This window comes from Hesperophylax consimilis, chromosome 14 (assembly GCF_061612785.1).
Source record: "Hesperophylax consimilis isolate HC1 chromosome 14, BYU_Hcon_1.0, whole genome shotgun sequence".
Taxonomy (NCBI): domain Eukaryota; kingdom Metazoa; phylum Arthropoda; class Insecta; order Trichoptera; family Limnephilidae; genus Hesperophylax; species Hesperophylax consimilis.
Genome location: NC_142849.1, coordinates 32,482,855 through 32,501,492, shown reverse-complemented (window position 1 = coordinate 32,501,492; position 18,638 = coordinate 32,482,855). Strand labels below are relative to the sequence as shown.

Here is an 18,638-nt window from a genome sequence, read left to right as displayed (position 1 = left end):
CTCCTTTATTTCCTTAAAATAGCCCACTACACAACATCTTCAAAGTTCAGAGGGCTCACGTGGAACTAATGTGAAAAAAGAAAAATTAAGTTGGATGAAAATTCCCATCCCTACGTGTACCCACATCGAGTTACTGTAGAAGTCAGTACAGAAGGCTGCTATAGCATAACAGACAATCCGCACCCTAGGGACTGAAATCCACTGCAAATTGAGCTCGGAACGGCATTTGTCAATTATTGCCACTGCGGGCCACGAACCTTAACTTGCTGAAATGATAGTATATTTCGCTTGCCAACTTTATCAGCTTCCCGGGAGATTGACTATAGAAATACAATTAGTTGAAATTCTACAACTATTCATGAGTATGTCTATTTGAATTTAATTTTTTGTTTTCATTTCCTGACTCCGATCTAGCTGACACTTGGCAGATAGACTTGTTTTCGATGATAGTCATGATGACATTACAGATGTTAATATACGAAACAAATGTCGGCTCTACCCGGACCGTATTTGGCGAGGTTGTTAGCGCGTTTTACTCCAGTCCCTAGGAAGGAAGGTACAGTCCCCCAATTAAGTTATTTTACTAGATATAGTTGTATCGTTGGCTCAAGAACGCATAAATGAGTACATTTACAAAAAATATATACTAGAATTCAAGTAATCTCTTAAAAACTGGCACAGACAATAATTAGAATTTTGAAAAAGACAATATGGATATTTTTCTGTTCAATTATTATATTTTAGGTGGGTTCCTACTTCAACGCTTTTCTGAATTCTCACACAATCAGTTCCAATGTTTAAAATAACACTTAAATTCGAAGAAAATTTGAGTTCATTGAACCAGATTTCTCGGGGACGCTCAGACAACCGAAATTACCAACTATGTTTAACTACTTATAATTTTTTTATGTACGACAGACTAAGGACGGGTTGTTTCGAAGAATCTGAACAATTCATCAAATTTCAACGTTCGTTTAAGTTCTGTTTTTATTTCAGTTTTGTCAAGCAACTAGCCTACAATGATATAAAAACAAAACTTGAATAAGTCTTTCACAGAACCCGAAAATGATCGTTGAAATTTGATGAATTGTTCAAATTCTCCGAAACAACCCGTCCTAACTGTTTATTTATTTTACAAGTTTTTTAATCGTAACATTTTGGAAGATAGGTATATAAAAAAAGTTTTAAATAATTTGAATTGCAATTAAATATATTCGTTCAGAATTTTCATTCAACAGCATCATTTCTCTCGTCATGCTACGCTGTGCTAGAACATCTGTTCCGCCTTAAGGTATCTCTGAAGTTTTCAGACACTTATGAGCAATGAGCATAGCATTCCAAGATAAATATTTATTTTAAAAATGTTTTGCTTTTCACACAAAAGCTTGACTTTAAAATTTACACAGTTTTAATTGGAAATATTGAATCTGATAGTATTATTGTCCCAGCGTCTGGACGGTATAGGCCCTCTGATTGGTCAAATTTAAATTGTCTGTTTCGGGTAACTTGAATATTAGGACACGATTCCATACTAAAATAGGATCGCCTCATAATAATACGAGATTTCTTCATAAGCATCGTTTCTGCTCATATAATTTTTGGATAATATCGAGGAAAATATGTTTTAGAAAGTTCATAATCCATTGGATTAATTACATTACAATGAAAATTCTCCACAGTTACGTGATTATGTTTGACGTTTATAAAAATTCACGCGTTTCTTCAAGATGGCCGACAGAGCGCACCTCTGGCGGTTTAAAAACGAACCAAATGCCTGGCGCGAATATTTAAATATGCAGCTAACAATACTTGACTACTTACCATTAACAAGCGTTTTATAAGAAGATTTCTTCTGGAAGCTTATCACTTTGTAATGGCATTTATCATTATTTTTTATATTTTTTTTCTTATTAATTATATCTGATTTTATATTGGCATGTTTTCTAATTTAAAAATTATTTATTTGCGATGCTTTATATCCTGAGTGAAGTATTTTAAGACCTGAATTTTTATCGAAAGTGTGATCATTATTTAAAAGATTATTTGCAAACTCAGATTCACTATTTCCATTCATAGCCCTGCGATATTCTTTAGTTCTGACTTCAAAGTTTCTATTGGTTCTACCTTTGTAAAAGAAATAACAATCATCTCAATTGAGTTTTTAAACTCCTGTTTTTTTTGTTTGAATTTTGCTATCATTATTATTAAGAATATATTTTTTCATTGTTATTAGTGTAAAACGCCAGTTGAATGGTACCAGGATTGTTTATATATATAATTTTAGAAGTATCGTTATCCACAAACAGAATTCTACGCCATTGTTTATTTCTATCTTTAGAAAGACCGTTTGAAGAGAATGTGTTAAATTTTTTTATTTAGTATTTCAACTATCAATTTATTAGAATAACCGTTATTAAATGCTATTTGTCTTATGAATATATTGTTTTATGGTTATATGCTATTTGTTTTTTTCAGGTCTTAAAATACTTCACTATAAATAATTTTGAAATTTTAGAAATGAGGAAACATATTAATATAAAAGCAGATATAATTAACAAGAATTTTTTTATAAACTCTCTTTTAAATATTTTCCCACTCAACTGGTCTTTCCCGTCTAACGATATTGTAATTCCTAATTATTATAAACCCAGCCTACTCTTACCCCTCCCCCCTCCTTCCACTTCTTCTTTCCCAATTGCAATCTTTATTGAATTTTTGACTTCGGTGTATACACAATAAAATGTAAACATTATATTTATTTATTTATTGGACAATTTGCATAGCGCCGCTTTTGTGAGATATCACCTCAGGGGCGCTATATTGTAATAATCTACCTTTATATATAGATTTTTACTCTCCTGATGAAGGTGTATATATAATCTAGCTTTAAACTTTATTAGATACAGTAACAGTTGAAGGTAAAGAATTACCACCAGTTGGAGTAAAATTAACACCTTTTAATTAAACCGACTGCTAATGTCATCGCACAATTACCCTCCTTTTATTCATAAACACGGGTACAATTAATAAATATGTAATAATCTATTATTTAAGTCAACTTTGTTAAAACTATCTTTAATTGTGACAAACTAAACGATATTGATTCAACTTATAGACATTGACGGTTGTAACACATATTTAAGCACTGCAAGTCTCCTATGAGCTAATTATATTAGGTACGATAACAGTTAATATCAGTTGTAGACATGTAGTCAATAATAGTGTTTCATTTGAAATAATCCATCACAAATACGTAAAATTTCATTTATTCAAACAACTGTCATTCTTATTATGCGTAAATTTAGAATGTTATTATTAATTAGCTCCTTCCTGTTCCGTGTTTTAACAATATATATACTCACCCTCTCTCTGTGAATGTCCTCATATCTATCTATTAAATATAACTGTTGTTAATATCACTTAAAATGGGCGAAGCCCAAGCAAGAGCCGCCCGCAGGGCCTAGCAGAAAAAAACCCGCGGAGCGGGTTTTTAACTGCTAGTAATAAATATTATTTGAAATGTCGGTCGCGTAATTTAAAATTGCGTAAGATTTCCAAAAATAAATACGCAATACAACTAAGTAGCAAAAGCAATCTGTCTCATGCAATGCTATTAGGGGTAACTTCGCATTTGGCATTATTAATTATTTTTCTCGTCTTCTCGATTAATCTCCGTCCCGGAACAAATTTTCATCCCGGTTTTGTCATACGCGAATATCCCGGAGGCAATTTTCTAGGTGGAAGCAAACGACGACGTATTATACCTATATATATGTAGGTACATCTCTATATCTACAATACTCAGATCATGGATTCGGTAACTTGGCAAAGTTTGGTACTCAAAGTCACCACGAAGTACTTACTTCAATTGCAATTCTGTGGAAACTTATGACTTTATGGGAATTTTCAAACTAAAGTTTACAGAAATTTAAATTTACTCATATATTGGAATTTTAATATCGAATCGAAGGTATAACGAACTCATGAAAACTACCCATTAGAATCAAACGTTGCTTAAAATGGCTTAAACCGTGTCAGATTAACCAGATCTAAGTAGCCAAGTACTTCCTAACTAACTTCCTATTGTATTTTTTCGTCTACACTCGTTTTTGCCTCCTACTCTATTTGAGGAGTTTGCAGTATTTATTTGTTTTAAAGAACATAAACAGTCTTAATATTTATTTAATATACAAAGGAGGATGCAAAAGAAACACACCAATCATAAATGTTCACAGATGGTTGATTTGGTAATATACAATCATAAATGTTCACAGATGGTTGATTTGGTAATATACAATCATAAATGTTCACAGATGGTTGATTTGGTAATATACAATCATAAATGTTCACAGATGGTTGATTTGGTAATATACAATCATAAATGTTCACAGATGGTTGATTTGGTAATATACAATCATAAATGTTCACAGATGGTTGATTTGGTAATATACAATCATAAATGTTCACAGATGGTTGATTTGGTAATATACAATCATAAATGTTCACAGATGGTTGATTTGGTAATATACAATCATAAATGTTCACAGATGGTTGATTTGGTAATATACAATCATAAATGTTCACAGATGGTTGATTTGGTAATATACAATCATAAATGTACACAGATGGTTGATTTGGTAATATAAAACTAAGTATTTAGTATTCACATACAAAAAAAAACTTCCAAAATCGTTTCCGTCATGAGCAATTAAATATCAACTCTTGAATAGCCGGATATTAAAACTATATAAATTTCATTATTGTTTGTGTTTGAAATTAAAATATTCGACTTCTTCAATAACTGCCAAATTCATTTTTGATGTGATTTTAAACGAAATTATAAAGACCAAAATATTAAATACTTAAGTAAAAATTATAAAAATACGAAGAATACTGAAGCACAAAAAATTCAATTTGTTAACAAAATTGATTATTTTAATTTTATTTAAAATATTTTACTTTACTCAACAGCAGATTTTGTACCCATAACTAACATTAAATTTTAATCAAGCTTCAAAATCAGTTACAAATTTAGTTGATTCTGACAGTACCTCTTATAATTCGATTGAATTAATTATCATCTCAATTATTGTAGTCGTTGAAGAGTACGTAAAGAGCAATTAATAATGATAAATGTAAAACACTGATGTAAATTGATATTTAAGGATGGGAACAATGGAACGATGAATTCTTTGAGCAAGGATGAGTTTGGGTATTTAAATATTATGTTCCAAGAGAAACGGAAATGCTAATAAGGACATTGAAGGAAGGTTGCATACTTCTTGAAAAGAGTACAGGGAACTCTTTTCGAAAAGTCCTAAAAAAAGTTGTCGATAGATGCATGGTTAGCAATCCACAATGAAGTACTGATATCAATTTCCTGTTGTATGGCACTGAGGATGGAACTGGCTCGAGATGGATGAAAGTGTACTGCTGAAGAAATATAGTTATTTAACTCTTGACAGGCCAAGATGCCAAACAATACGTATGTAACCAAGTGGGTCTTTCAACGACCCCATATGTTTTATGGGATTTTAAACTAAAGAAATCCCAATTATTCAATCACGTATGTATTTGCGCAGAAATACGTAAAATACAAAAAAGATATGTCAAGTATTTAAGCAAATACAAGGAGGATAGTAATTTTGGGTACTACCTACTCCCCCACTTGGCTGCGGGATAGTTAATTAATCTTAAATATTGTATGCGCATTGCCTTTTAAGATTTATTTTCTTTTTGAATATACTTACTCCTTTTATAAACACGAGCTCACCTCATGAAGTAGTAAAATATATAGTAAACAAATATCTATTTTAGATACTGTTATAATTTAAAATCTTGTATTATTTTTTAATAAATGAATTAAAATTAGATCCATGAGGCGTGCGCGTGGTAAAATAAAGTATACTTCCGGGAAGAGAGCGAGGCTGCAGAAAGAGTGGTGAACAAGATTTATGTATGTTTAAAAGGTTTGAATGTGTGGATTGATTTTTGAGTTGGATAAATGAAAATAGGACTGTCAGGAGAATATATATCGCGAGAATTAATGGTATAACAAGTTGGGGGCGGCCAAAGGAGACACGATATTTGATAATAACTAAATAAATGAATGGCTTGGGTAGAGGAAAATCTAAAAAAACGTTAATTAATTGCACTTAAAATGATACAAAGTTACCAATTAATGACACACCTATCAAATAGATTTAATAAATACAATCATTTTTCATAGCATAATTGATTTGGCGTTTTCAAGAGCATTTCGTTCTTTAGTACAGGCAATCTGCCTAGCTTGGAACTAATATCGACCTGACAAGACATAACAATACTAGCATACGTTTAATTCAAAGCTTTGTGCGCGATATTTATATAAGTTTTGCTTTGGATTGACAAATCAGAATGATTATTACATAAGTACTTTTGTACATAGCCTCACATTGTCAGGGCTGGACTATATTGTAACTAGAAAAACTTATGATATTGCATGAATCATGTATTTCAACAAAAACCTAATCAGAAATCATAATATTACTGACTTTTCGCAAACTGTCAGTACTTTATTCAAGTGTATATAGTTTTATCTAGTTATATACCGGGTTTTCCAATAAGAGGTGTTATTTTGATATTCAATCGTAAAAGATCAATGGTTTCGTTGCTTGTGTGGCACATAGCGCCGTCTTGTTGAAAGTAAACGTTGTCCAGATTAATACCATCCAATTCCGGCCATAAAAAATCATTAATCATCTCTCGATAGCGCAATCCATTCACAGTAACTATTGCTCCAGCCTCATTTTTGAAAAAGTAAGGTCCAATTACTCCGCCGGACCATAAACCGCACCAAACAGTCACACGTTGAGAATAGAGAGGCTTTTCAACAATAACTCTTGGGTTTTCCGAGCCCCAGATGCGACAATTTTGCTTGTTGACGAAGCCACCGAGGTGGAAATGGGCCTCATCACTAGAGATGATTTGCATTTGATTCACTCAAGTGAATTTTAATAATTTCAATGCGTTGTTGAAGCGTGTATCATTCCATTTTTATTAATGGGTAGTTTCTACTTGTCAAATGTCAAAAAATATCAGCTTCAAAAGTAACATCTATCGAAATATCGGGCTATTCAAAATAACACCTCTTATTGGAAAATCCTGTTGTATGTAAACCAATGCAAAAAAAAAAAAAATCAAATGCTTGGGTCGGGTCATGCCTAGAGAGAGAATAGTATATTAATGAAATTATGCTTGTATATTTATGAAGCAATGAGTGTATGTTGAGACAGAGTTGTGTGGCGGTCTGTCCTATCTGTCTACCTTGTGGAAAAACGGAGTTATAGTTAGATAAACAATATTTTTTTATCATTGTCTTAACTCGAAATCTTCAATTTGAATATCTCTAACAAAAGAATTTTGATAAACCCCTTTGTTAAGGGTTGACTGCTCGTTTTGTTTTCACGCTTTGATGTGTTTTTGACTGACATTTTTCAAAATTGGAAAAATGGCTGGATTGACAGGACATATGTTCGTGTCGAGAAAACCATTGAAAATAAAGAGACATTTTCTCAAATGAGATATGAATTCTTTTTAGAAGGAAAACCATTATTTTTTGAGTGAGAACTTACTGCAAACACTTATGATTATTATAATCTGTTAATTAAGAAATAATTGATTACAAACGTAATTAAGTACCTACGTAATGCAGTGGAGTGGTTAATTTTATTGTTTGTACATTAACCCTACACAAGAGGCCCTGAGGAAAATAATTTCGCTCAGGGCTCATGTCATCTTCTATGGATGCTGTGTGGAGATTCTTTTTAAGCAAAGGAAGGAGAGGAAAGAGGGTGGGTAGGAATCTAGGGATCAAGTATGTCCAAAAGTGACTGACGAATGTTCTATAATAATATCCTTGACTACGAATCCGGAGTCCGTGGCATTTGCGGCATGATTCAAAGTGGTAGATATCTCAGTATCCCCTTTGTGAAAGTTGCTATAATTGACGAAAGCCGTAATGAATGATCAAATTTTAATAGCCAAGTACTTCCTAACCTTTACCCTTCTTCTTCAGTTATCTTCACTTATCCGGACAGTCAGAAGCAGTTTGGAACCTAACCTAACCTAACCTTACCTAACCTAATCTTACCTAACTTAAACTAATCTAACCTAGCCTAACCCAACCCATCAACCTTCCTATCTTCTTTAATACCCGCTTTCATCTACCTAACACCAAATCTCAAATTTGGAATACCATAGACCCACTGAATCCGGACAGTCGGAAGCAGTTGGGAACCTAACCTAATTCAACCTAACCTTACCTTACCCAACCTAATCTAACCTAACTTAAACTAATCTAACCTAACCTAACCCAACCATCCCCCTTCCCAACTTCTTCAATCCCCACTTTCATCAATCTCACATCGAATCTCAAATTTTGGATACCATAGACGCATAGACCCACTGAATCCAGACAGTCGGAAGCAGTTTGGAACCTAACCTAACCTAACGTTACCTTACCTAATCTAACCCAACTTAAACTAATCTAACCTAACCTAACCCAACCATCATTCTTCCCATCTTCAATTTCTACTCACACCCATCAACCTCACAACATACCTAAAATGTGTGATTTCATAGACCCGGATAATTGGAAACAGTTAGGTCTCATGTATCACGGCTTAAATAAAAAATTGCTATCTATTTTTATTTAATTTCTTATAATTTTTCTCAGTGGAAAGAGAAGTGTGAATTAATGGTTTCTAATAAAATAAGTTTTCTCAATAAAAACCCTTCGAGTTTTTCAAAGTTTCTAACGTGGTAAGATTCCCGAATAAATTGATGGTTCGAATTCCAAGTTTAAAGACATCTAAATGTTTCTGTCTATCCGAATTCCACAAAATCTAAATCACTGAACCAATGCAGATCAGTTGGATCGTAGGAAACCCTCCAACTAATCGAGTACGAACTGTGGAATCGATCCAACTCTGAAATTCGTTCAGGTTTTCGTTATCAATTTATTCCGAAATGGGAAAAATAAATATGGACTCAGTTTTTGGAAATTTTCACTCGATAAAATTAGAAACTGGGGTGGTTTTTTTTGTCACCAAATGAAAATTAGTTGACTGCGGGTTGAATAAATTAGAATAAATATTCTCCTGCCAATAGGTCTCTCTACTAGCAAGCCAGGGGTCGAAGATTCAAATCCCGACGTGCGCAAGAAAATTTCATTTCAAATTCACTCATTTATATTTAGTATAATATTTGCGGCACGTTCAGAGTGGACGATAATCTTATTATCGCCTTGTATCTAGTGTAAGACCACCAATAAGAATTGAAACGTTGCTTGAAATGGCTTTGGCCGAGTTAGGTGACCAGATCTGAATAGCCAGGTACTTCCCCACCTTCCTCTTCCTCATCTCCTTCAGCCACACAGCATACCCCAATTAGGGATACTATAGACTTACTAGCTATAGACGGTTGGGAGCAGTTGAGACTCTTGTCCATTACAAAAAAAAATTAAAATTATTATTATTTAAAAAAAGGGTTAATCCGAAAGAAATTTAAACAAAAGAAATACACATTTTAACTAAATTTAAAAATAATAAAGAGGAAAAAATATGATACCTACCTTCTATGGAAATTTATATTGAAGTACTCTTGTAAAAATATAAATCAAAGATAGGTACTCTGACGATATTTTGCTGTATTGCCCGTTCCAATTTTGGCAGATGGAAGAAGTTAATGGTGGAAGAAGCCGGGGCGCTCAAGGAAGACATGGCACGATTAAGTAAATCAAATTCTTGAGTTAACATGTCAAGAATCAAAACAAGAAAATAGTATGTATAGGATGATTTAATATATATGAAAGTGATTGAAGCAAGAATTATGTGGCGATCTATCATATCTGCCTACCCCTGTAGAAGGGCGTAATGGTAAGTTAGCTGTTATGTTTCAAATTTTGTTTGATCTAATATTTTCAAAGACTAAATTTGTAGGGACGTCTACTCGTTCACATTTTTCAGTATTCAGGAGCTACATCGTCAATATTTCCGATTTCATGCCTAGTTTCTTCGGTATGCAGCATTTGAACAGAACATAAATAGGGACCGCTTCTTATTGAATTTTCAGTGAAATATTGATTTACCAGTTCAATGAACACAGAAATTCAATATCACATTTGTCCTGCCGAAAAGACTGTCTAATATTTCTGACAATTTGAAGTTGTGCATTACAAAATGAAGACTCGATGCGAAATTGGAAATGAAAAAAAATACAAAGTAGGTTTATTTCACAGACAGTAAAAACAAGGGAGATGAGTCTTGTACTATACATATAAAACTGCGCGCACAGCGCTTGTCGCCAAAATCCTTCACCTATAATACTGCAAATTTTTGGTTCGATCATGTTGATATACTGTGCAGTTCTGTAGTAGCTCGCGACAGTCGGCACGTTTCCATGCCATATGTTCATGTGCGTATTTTATATAGGCTTCAAATAAATTTATTGGTGATGATCTGGATTGTAAGCCACACAGACCATCAGGAAATAATTAATTCCGTATGAAAAAATGGGTTGATTACAAAAATTCACTTTGCTGGCAGCGTAAAAAATTATCATCCAGCCACCAAATACATAAAAACAGAGAACTCACCGAATATATCACTCGCATTGAGATTGGCAGAAATTCCTTATCCTCAAGATTAATCTTCAAATTCGGCAGCGGACGGCAATCAGCACAATAAAACTTACATTCGCACCATGAAATAATGATCTGTCACGACAAGCTCTCAAGAGAGTAGAATTTAATTAATTTAGAGAGCAGCAGAAAATCAGTATAAACAAACGTGTAGGTAATCATTGAAATCAGAGACCCAATCAGAATCCAATTGAATCATCTCACTCGTACGTGGTTCGATTCAATTAACTTCAGCCAAGAAATAATCTTCCCACAGTAATAATTCCACTCCGTCTCTACGGAGAAACCGATACGGCTAATTCACCGAAACGTACAACCATAGACATCCAAATTGATTGACTTGGTAGCCATACACGTTAGGGTTTGCATGATGGTTATGCAATATGCATGTACATGCATAACCATCATGCAAACCCTAGTGTGTATGTAAAAAACTGTACAGTTATCGATGCATGTACATGCAACCTAAGAAATATCAAAATAGATATTTTTTCGGTTATGCATGATGGTTATGCATGTACATGCATAACCATCATGCAAACCCTAACGTGTATGGCTACCATACTACATGAAATCCGGGTATCATTTCGACAAGCTGCAGGCGAACCACGTGACCATATTTTCGGCAATAAAAGGGTTCGAAAATGCTTTGAATAATCTACGACATCAGTCTTGCGTTGAACGCCGAAGAGCGAACATTGAAATAATCAGACCCTGCGTAGAAAAGTAAAAGTTCGCTAAAGTAAAGGAACTTTTTTTCAGTTAAAAAACCGAACTACTTTCAAATTAGGTAGCGTAGCGACGCTAAAAATGAGGGAGGTGGGTAAATTACAACACATTTGTAAGGATGTCTAACTAAATTGTGTAACAAAATATTCAGTTTTGGAATTAAGCCCGAACTTTTGTTCACCCGATTTGGGATTTTTTACGGAGCTAGTAATTTGCTATTATAAAAAGGACTATTAAGCAGATTTAATTTTCATGAACTAAATGGTGATATTACAATGCGAGTTGCCTGTATTCTGATTCATTTATTGACAAATTCCAGAAAGGGATACGTTACAACCCCTCCGCGCTCCGCACAACTTTTTTGTTCCCCTTTCCCTGATGGGCTAATCTACCAATTTGTATGTCTATGCATGCAATAGAATACGAGAATTTCGGGATAAGCTATTGATGTAATATAAATTATTCTTGTATTATTGTGTTGTGTGTCGTGATTTAGCGAGACTGGTTAATTCTTGTGTTTGAATTACGTAATTCGGAGAGACTAGTGAAGGATTGGTCCTAACACCAACTTAGGCGAAGTCTAGATTGCTTGTGAAGCGTCAAATTCCTATTCGGGTTGTAATCTCGAAATTATAAACTAGTTGTGGTTTAACCCTATATCCCCCATGAAACAAAATCGCTCCGATATGACGAATCATTCATCTAGGTTAAGGTTAATGTTAAAAGCTAGTTTCTGTAAGTTATACTTAATTTCATCATCAATAATTAAACTTCCGACATGGCATCCAGTAAAATACGCAGACCACCACGTTACGGAGGTTATCCAATCAACTATTTTATTTTTTATTATCACACAATGAAATTTGATAAGAAATAAGTGATTCCATCAAAATACGGTCAAAATATTTTGATCGGATTCACACCAATATCTATTAATCATTCTTATTCGAATAATTTAATACTAACGGAAAAGTTCAATAGATATCGAATTAATAATGATACTATCTATAGATGGAATATATTATTTCACGACAATAATATCTTGTTCAATTCTGTTATGGAGAGAATACATAGACTGGTCAACGAACTAATAGATGTTGCTAATATTATCAATTTAAATTTTGACTAATTCAAAGCCAAATTATAAAATAAATAAGGAAAAATCATAATTTTTGTATTTGCATAAGACGAGACAATACTCTAAAATAATCTCGAAATTTAACGACGTAAAAATAATGCACAAAAATATGCGAGGCGCAGCCCTGGTGTGTTGGGCAGACCTACGTTTAAGTAGTTCTTAAACGACATAAGTCATGCAGTCGTGTAAAAATAATATTCGTCGCGCAGCCCGGCGTAATGGACGGACCTACGGTCGACTTTGCTCTGGCAGGCCTAGAAAATTGATATTTTCGTGGGGTTTATTTGAATTATTTCTGATGAACGTATTACTAAAATCTCAAATGTTCCTAGAGGGATCCCTCAGGAAGTTACTAATTCATTGTCTAGAAAAATAATATCTAGTGCTTAGTTGAAAAATGTTTTATAAAATTTTCCAACCGTTTTACATAAAATATTTAAATAAGCTTATTTTTATAAGGTTTATTAATCTTAAATAAAAATAGTACACATCCGTATGGATCCCTCTCGAAACATTTGAGATTTTAGTAATACGTTCATCAAAAATAATCAAAATGTGAGAGTCGAACAAACCCCCGGTTTTAGAGTTTTATGTAGCCTTGAGTTTTCACAATATCTTTATAATATTTATGTTTTCTTTATTTAAATAATTATGATATAATTTCAAACATTCCCCAAATTAGTGTGATAATAACTTGACAAGTATATTATATTTTATTTAAGTTATTCTGTTATTTTCCATTCAATTTATCATGGTTATGTAAAACACAATAGGGCATTAATAAATAAATAAATCATCGTTTAAGAAACAAAACTTATTTTCGTTGTTTTTTCCAATAACCATTGTATATGTACCTTTGCAATTTATTTGAAATATTGTTCCAGAACTTGATAAAAACATTAAGTTGTAAAAATTAAATGGAGTTCTATAAATTAATCTTAATAAAAATAAATAAATAAAATATCTTTTTAGTTCTGTAGGGTTTCAATTTACAATCTGCTCGTCTGCGGTTTTATGTGGGGGTAGAATGAAGCATGGAATTAATTGTAACCGCGACTTGTTCGAACTAAACTGTCATCAAGTCACCATTGTTTACAGTGGTTTTGCGAAACGGAAATATTCGATTTTGAGGCTTTTAACAAATAAATGCTGTTAGGAATGTGTTACTTTTTAAATCTGCGGTAAGCTTTTATCAATCAATAGCCTTCGGATCCTTAGGGGTTTTTACTACTACGCCATAAAGGCGGATACAGTTGTACCTATGGGACATTTTTACAGGTGACTCAAATTATACAAAATCTCATTAAATTTCTTCTAGATGTATTATGTAATTAATAAGCTCTTTTTTGGTCTCCAATTTATAAATTTCATATTAACAATCTCGTTTTCGAAGCAATTAAAAACAATTTCATAAAATGTCTTTGTTACAAATTATTTGTAAGATTTAATATTTATGAAGAGGCAACTTAATAGTTTAAAATTGATTCATTGAGTGTACGAGGGTATTAATTTTTACATTACTTATGTTTGTGTCATAAAGAATATGAAGTCTGCCAAATTCATTTTCTGGTATATACACGGTGTCCGGAAACTCGTAGTACAAGCGGGAAACTGGAGAATCTACACCACATGGGGAACCCAAATAAACATAAAGTTTTTTGATTTGAGCATTTTCACAAAAAAAAAAAACAAAAAAAAATATTTTTCGGCTATTTTAGGGTTAAAGTTTTTTCTGGTGTTTAGGGTTGAACAACAGATGTTTTAACCCTGCAGAGCAGAAATATTTTATGATTACACCGGATTAAATGAAGGGTGATTTCAAAATAATGCTTCAAATCCGAGTTTCTTCATTTGTTTTACTTTCAAATAGTTTTAATTAGATGGGTACTTTGATCTTCAGTAATAATTTATGAGAATTTGATTAAAAAAAAAAAAAAACAACTTCTAACTCGATTTACTCGATAACGAAAGCTCAAATCAAAAAAAAATACTACAAAATCGACTCCAAATGTGATGTAGATTCACCAGTTTCCCGCTTGTACTACGAGTTTCCGGACACCCTGTATAGTATGCGTATGAAATGATAAAATAAATTTATCTATTTATTTTATTGAGTACATAATTTTAAAAATATTTTGTCTGAAAAAAAACAATGGTAATATTTAATCAAGTAGCTATATTCGGTATTATTATGTAAATTTGATATCATGGGATGACAATCCTTGGTGAAGATTCAATCTTCACCAAGGATGTAACAATACCAGGACGGAGCCTTTTAAAAACTCGCTTGTAGGTACCTAGATTACATGAAGTTAGTAATAGATACGCAAATATGGCATATCTATTTACCTGCACGGAATTTAGGTACACGAAAGCTATATCATCACACCTTTTCAATAAATATGAATTTTTAATTTTATACTTTCTGATGTTTTTGCTTAAGGTATATAAATACTGTTCACATTAATTAAATTTAAAAAAATATATACATTAAATTACACCACTAAATATGACACAACACCGGGATATTATAATAATAGTACTTTATTTTGTACTTTCAACGGGTAAAAAGAACGGCGGATTATTGTAGCTGTCGAATAATTTATCGGCAAATGACTGAGAGAGCATCATACCAGCAAAATTAAGTTCCATGTAAAATAGTGAAATAAATAATACAAAATCCACAGTGCACGTTCACCGTTTTGTGCAAAGTTCACACTCATGGCCCGATTACAGCCCCGCGGGAGGCGGCCCTATTTAAATGTAAATTCTGCAATAAATAATGCATCGGAGTATCGCGGCACCTCGCGGAGTGAAAGCTGCTAGGGAGACTGAGCCATGGGACCCAAATAGAGAAAACTGTGAATATTATCTACCTGTGAAACGGTTTAAAGATGGGGTGTTCTTTTCTTGCAACTTTTAAAACCGAATTGAATTGAATCTTCAGATATTATGTTCTCTGAATTGATGGCAGAATTATTTTTTTGTCTCAAATCCACACAGGAGGCAGTGTGAAAAATAATTTTCCTCAGGGCCTTTATCATCTGTGCGGAGGGCCTTTTTAAAGGGAGAAAGGAGTGTGTAGGAAAGAGGAAAAACAGAAGCTGAAATTATTCCACAGCCGAGCTGTTGAACTCAAAAACGAGTCGTAGAAGCGACCTATGGACATTTTCAAAATGTCAACCGTGTAACTATTTATGTTAGGCGCGCGATTGGAGTGTTTCCTGACTATGTAATGGTGCCGAAGGGATCAATGACGCTAGTTCTTCGTAACATCTTCCATTATTATACCGGTAGAACAAGGACACCATACCGACTTGAAGCCTGAGCTCTAAGGATTTTAAGAAAATCTATGTAATGGATTGCCCGTTTTCGCACAGAATCAAGAGTTTTTTCAGGTATTTTGGGACTCCGAAATAGAGGCGGCCTTTATTTTTAATAAAACATCTAATTTATCTAATGTTGAACTATTAACAACGTGATAAAAAGTAACGTTTTACATAAATGTATGGGTTTCTATGACGATAAACCAACAATCGTCAAATTTACGGACGTAATATTGGCTTGTCTTAGCAAATACAAAATCAACAAAGTGGCACGGGTACTGCGGTTAGCATGATGCTCTTAATGTTTTGTTTTCCGCAAATATATTGAAAAAACTTATTTTTGTTTATGTTAATACCGCACCAAAGGCTCCCCAATTATTGGGACACGTTGAGAGAAATAGCCATGCGACCGAATCTTTTTCTGTTTTAAACATCTCCAAACATTGCACTCGTTAAACTAATAAAAACCAAAACAAAATTTCACACATGTTTGAGAATGATATTTGAGTTTCATGAAAAACTGCAGGTTTTAAAAACAAATAGGAAAGAACGAGAAAAATATATTCTTGACAAAACTGGCCTATGCGTCGCTTCTACAAAATTCATCTCTTCAAGACCTTGGTTCATTTCTTTCATTCCTCGAAAATACTCCAGGCAGCATCCTCGAAGATAGCATAGAACCGGAGTGAAATTATTTTCCCTAGGGCTTCCTTTGGAGGTTGTTAATTAAAATTAAAAAGTAAAAATGTTCGGCTGCATAATACCTAAATTTCATTTCACGCTTTCAATGAATAAAATTTTACTCGTGAAACCGCTTTGAAAGTATGCACGAGAAGTAAAGTCTATAGTATTCGACATTATTTGACAACATGCACGTGAAATATGACGTCGAAGCATTTTCCGTGCGAGCATATTTTACTCTCGACTGAAATTTCTGATATTTTCGCGGAAGTTCTGAATTTTTCACTGCGGTGCAAATTATCTGATCGATACAGATTTGTAGTCTGTTCGTTTCACGGCTACTTACTTGCATAGGCTATGCAAACTATAGATAATTTGATTTTTAAGAAGGAAAACAAAACCCGTGCTAAAGTAAGGAAATAAATAAATACATTTCAATTTTTTGTGTAACTTTTATGAAGGTTATACCCATCAATGTAATAAATTATTGAAGAAAAATATAAAACTAACAAATCTAGAGGAAACGTGGAACAGAACAAGACACAGGGAAAAAAGTAATTCCTAGTCCATAGCGAATACACCTCAAAAAGTTAATACACTTCAAAAAATTAACACACCTCAAAAAATTGATACACCTCAAAAAATTAATACAACTTAAAAAAATTAATATACTTTAAAAAATTAATACACCTCGAAAAATTAATGCACCTAAAAAAGTTAATACACCTCAAAAATTAATACACCACAAAAATTGCGTTGGACTCTTTCAATGATATTAGTGTAATGGAGATGGGTAAGCGTTAGGTTAGGAAATACCTGGCTTTTCAGATTTGGTCACGAAACACGACTGAAGCCATTTCAAGCAGCCGAATGGTGGTGTATCACCAGCTAGATACTGAAAGTACATTCAACAGTTTAAACAATTTGCGGATTTCTAACCGCTACCTAACGGTATCATGTGGCATTTAACGCCTTCTAAAAATGTTGTTATTACACATTAAAATAAATGATGACTCATTTAAAGTTTCCGAAGCCTGGTTTTAAACCGCCAGCTCTTTCGTGCTAAATATCGCTTACCATATGCGAGCTTCATAAAGGGTGTTAAACTTGCCTTCACGAGCCGAAAGCTTAGCGAAGACTTTAAATAATAATAAGCTTTGCTTAAATTTTACCTAAGCGGGTAAAAGTATTATCAGTTTCTGTGCAAAAACAATGTTTTCAGTCTAATTGAATTGAAAAGGCTAAAATTAAACATAATTAATAAATGTCGGGCATTGTGGGCGATTTTTCCAAACTACTTCGAAAAACTTTTTGAAAAAATTTAGATACCGTCGTTGTGTGTTCAAACGTGTCCTCTTAAAATTTATTTGCTTACTGGTAGTATAAAGTGCATTAGTAAGGATTCTATTTGTTTATTATTTAGATTATCAATTGAAATATTAATAATAGTGCCCAAATGATTTTATTGTAATGAAACCACTGGGTATACTCGTAGTTACTATGTTTAAAAAAATACAGGATTTTCCAATAAGAGGTGTTATTTTGAATAGCCCGCTATTTTGGTAGATGCTACTTTTGAAGCTGTCATTTTTTAACATTTGACAAGTAGAAACTACGCCATTAATAAAAATAGAACGATACACGCTTCAACAATGCATTAAAATTATTAAAATTCACTTGAGTGAATCAAATGCAAATCATCTTGAGTTATGAGGCCCATTTCCACCTCGGTGGTTTCGTCAACAAGCAAAATAGCGCATCTGGGGCTCGGAAAACCCAAGAGTTATTGTTATAAAGCTTCTTTATTCTCAACGTGTGACTGTTTGGTGCGGTTTATGGTCCGTCGGAGTCATTGGACCTTACTTTTTCGAAAATGAGGCTGGAGCAACAGTTACGGTGAATGGATTGCGCTATCGAGAGATAATTAATGATTTTTTTATGGCCGAAATTGAATGGTATTAATTTGAACAACGTTTTCTTTCAATTAAACGGCGCTACGTGCCATACAAGCAACGAAACCATTGATCTTTTACGATTGAATATCAAAATAACACCTCTTATTGGAAAACCCTGTATTTATGAA

At 33.2% G+C, this 18,638-nt stretch overlaps 1 protein-coding gene across 3 annotated transcripts in view; it reads right to left on the bottom strand.

Annotated features, from left to right (window-relative positions):
- The window catches only part of Scp2 (Sarcoplasmic calcium-binding protein 2), a 327,312-nt gene that overhangs the window by 204,426 nt on the left and 104,248 nt on the right, over window positions 1-18,638 (bottom strand). The gene's annotated exons all lie outside the window — the stretch shown is intronic.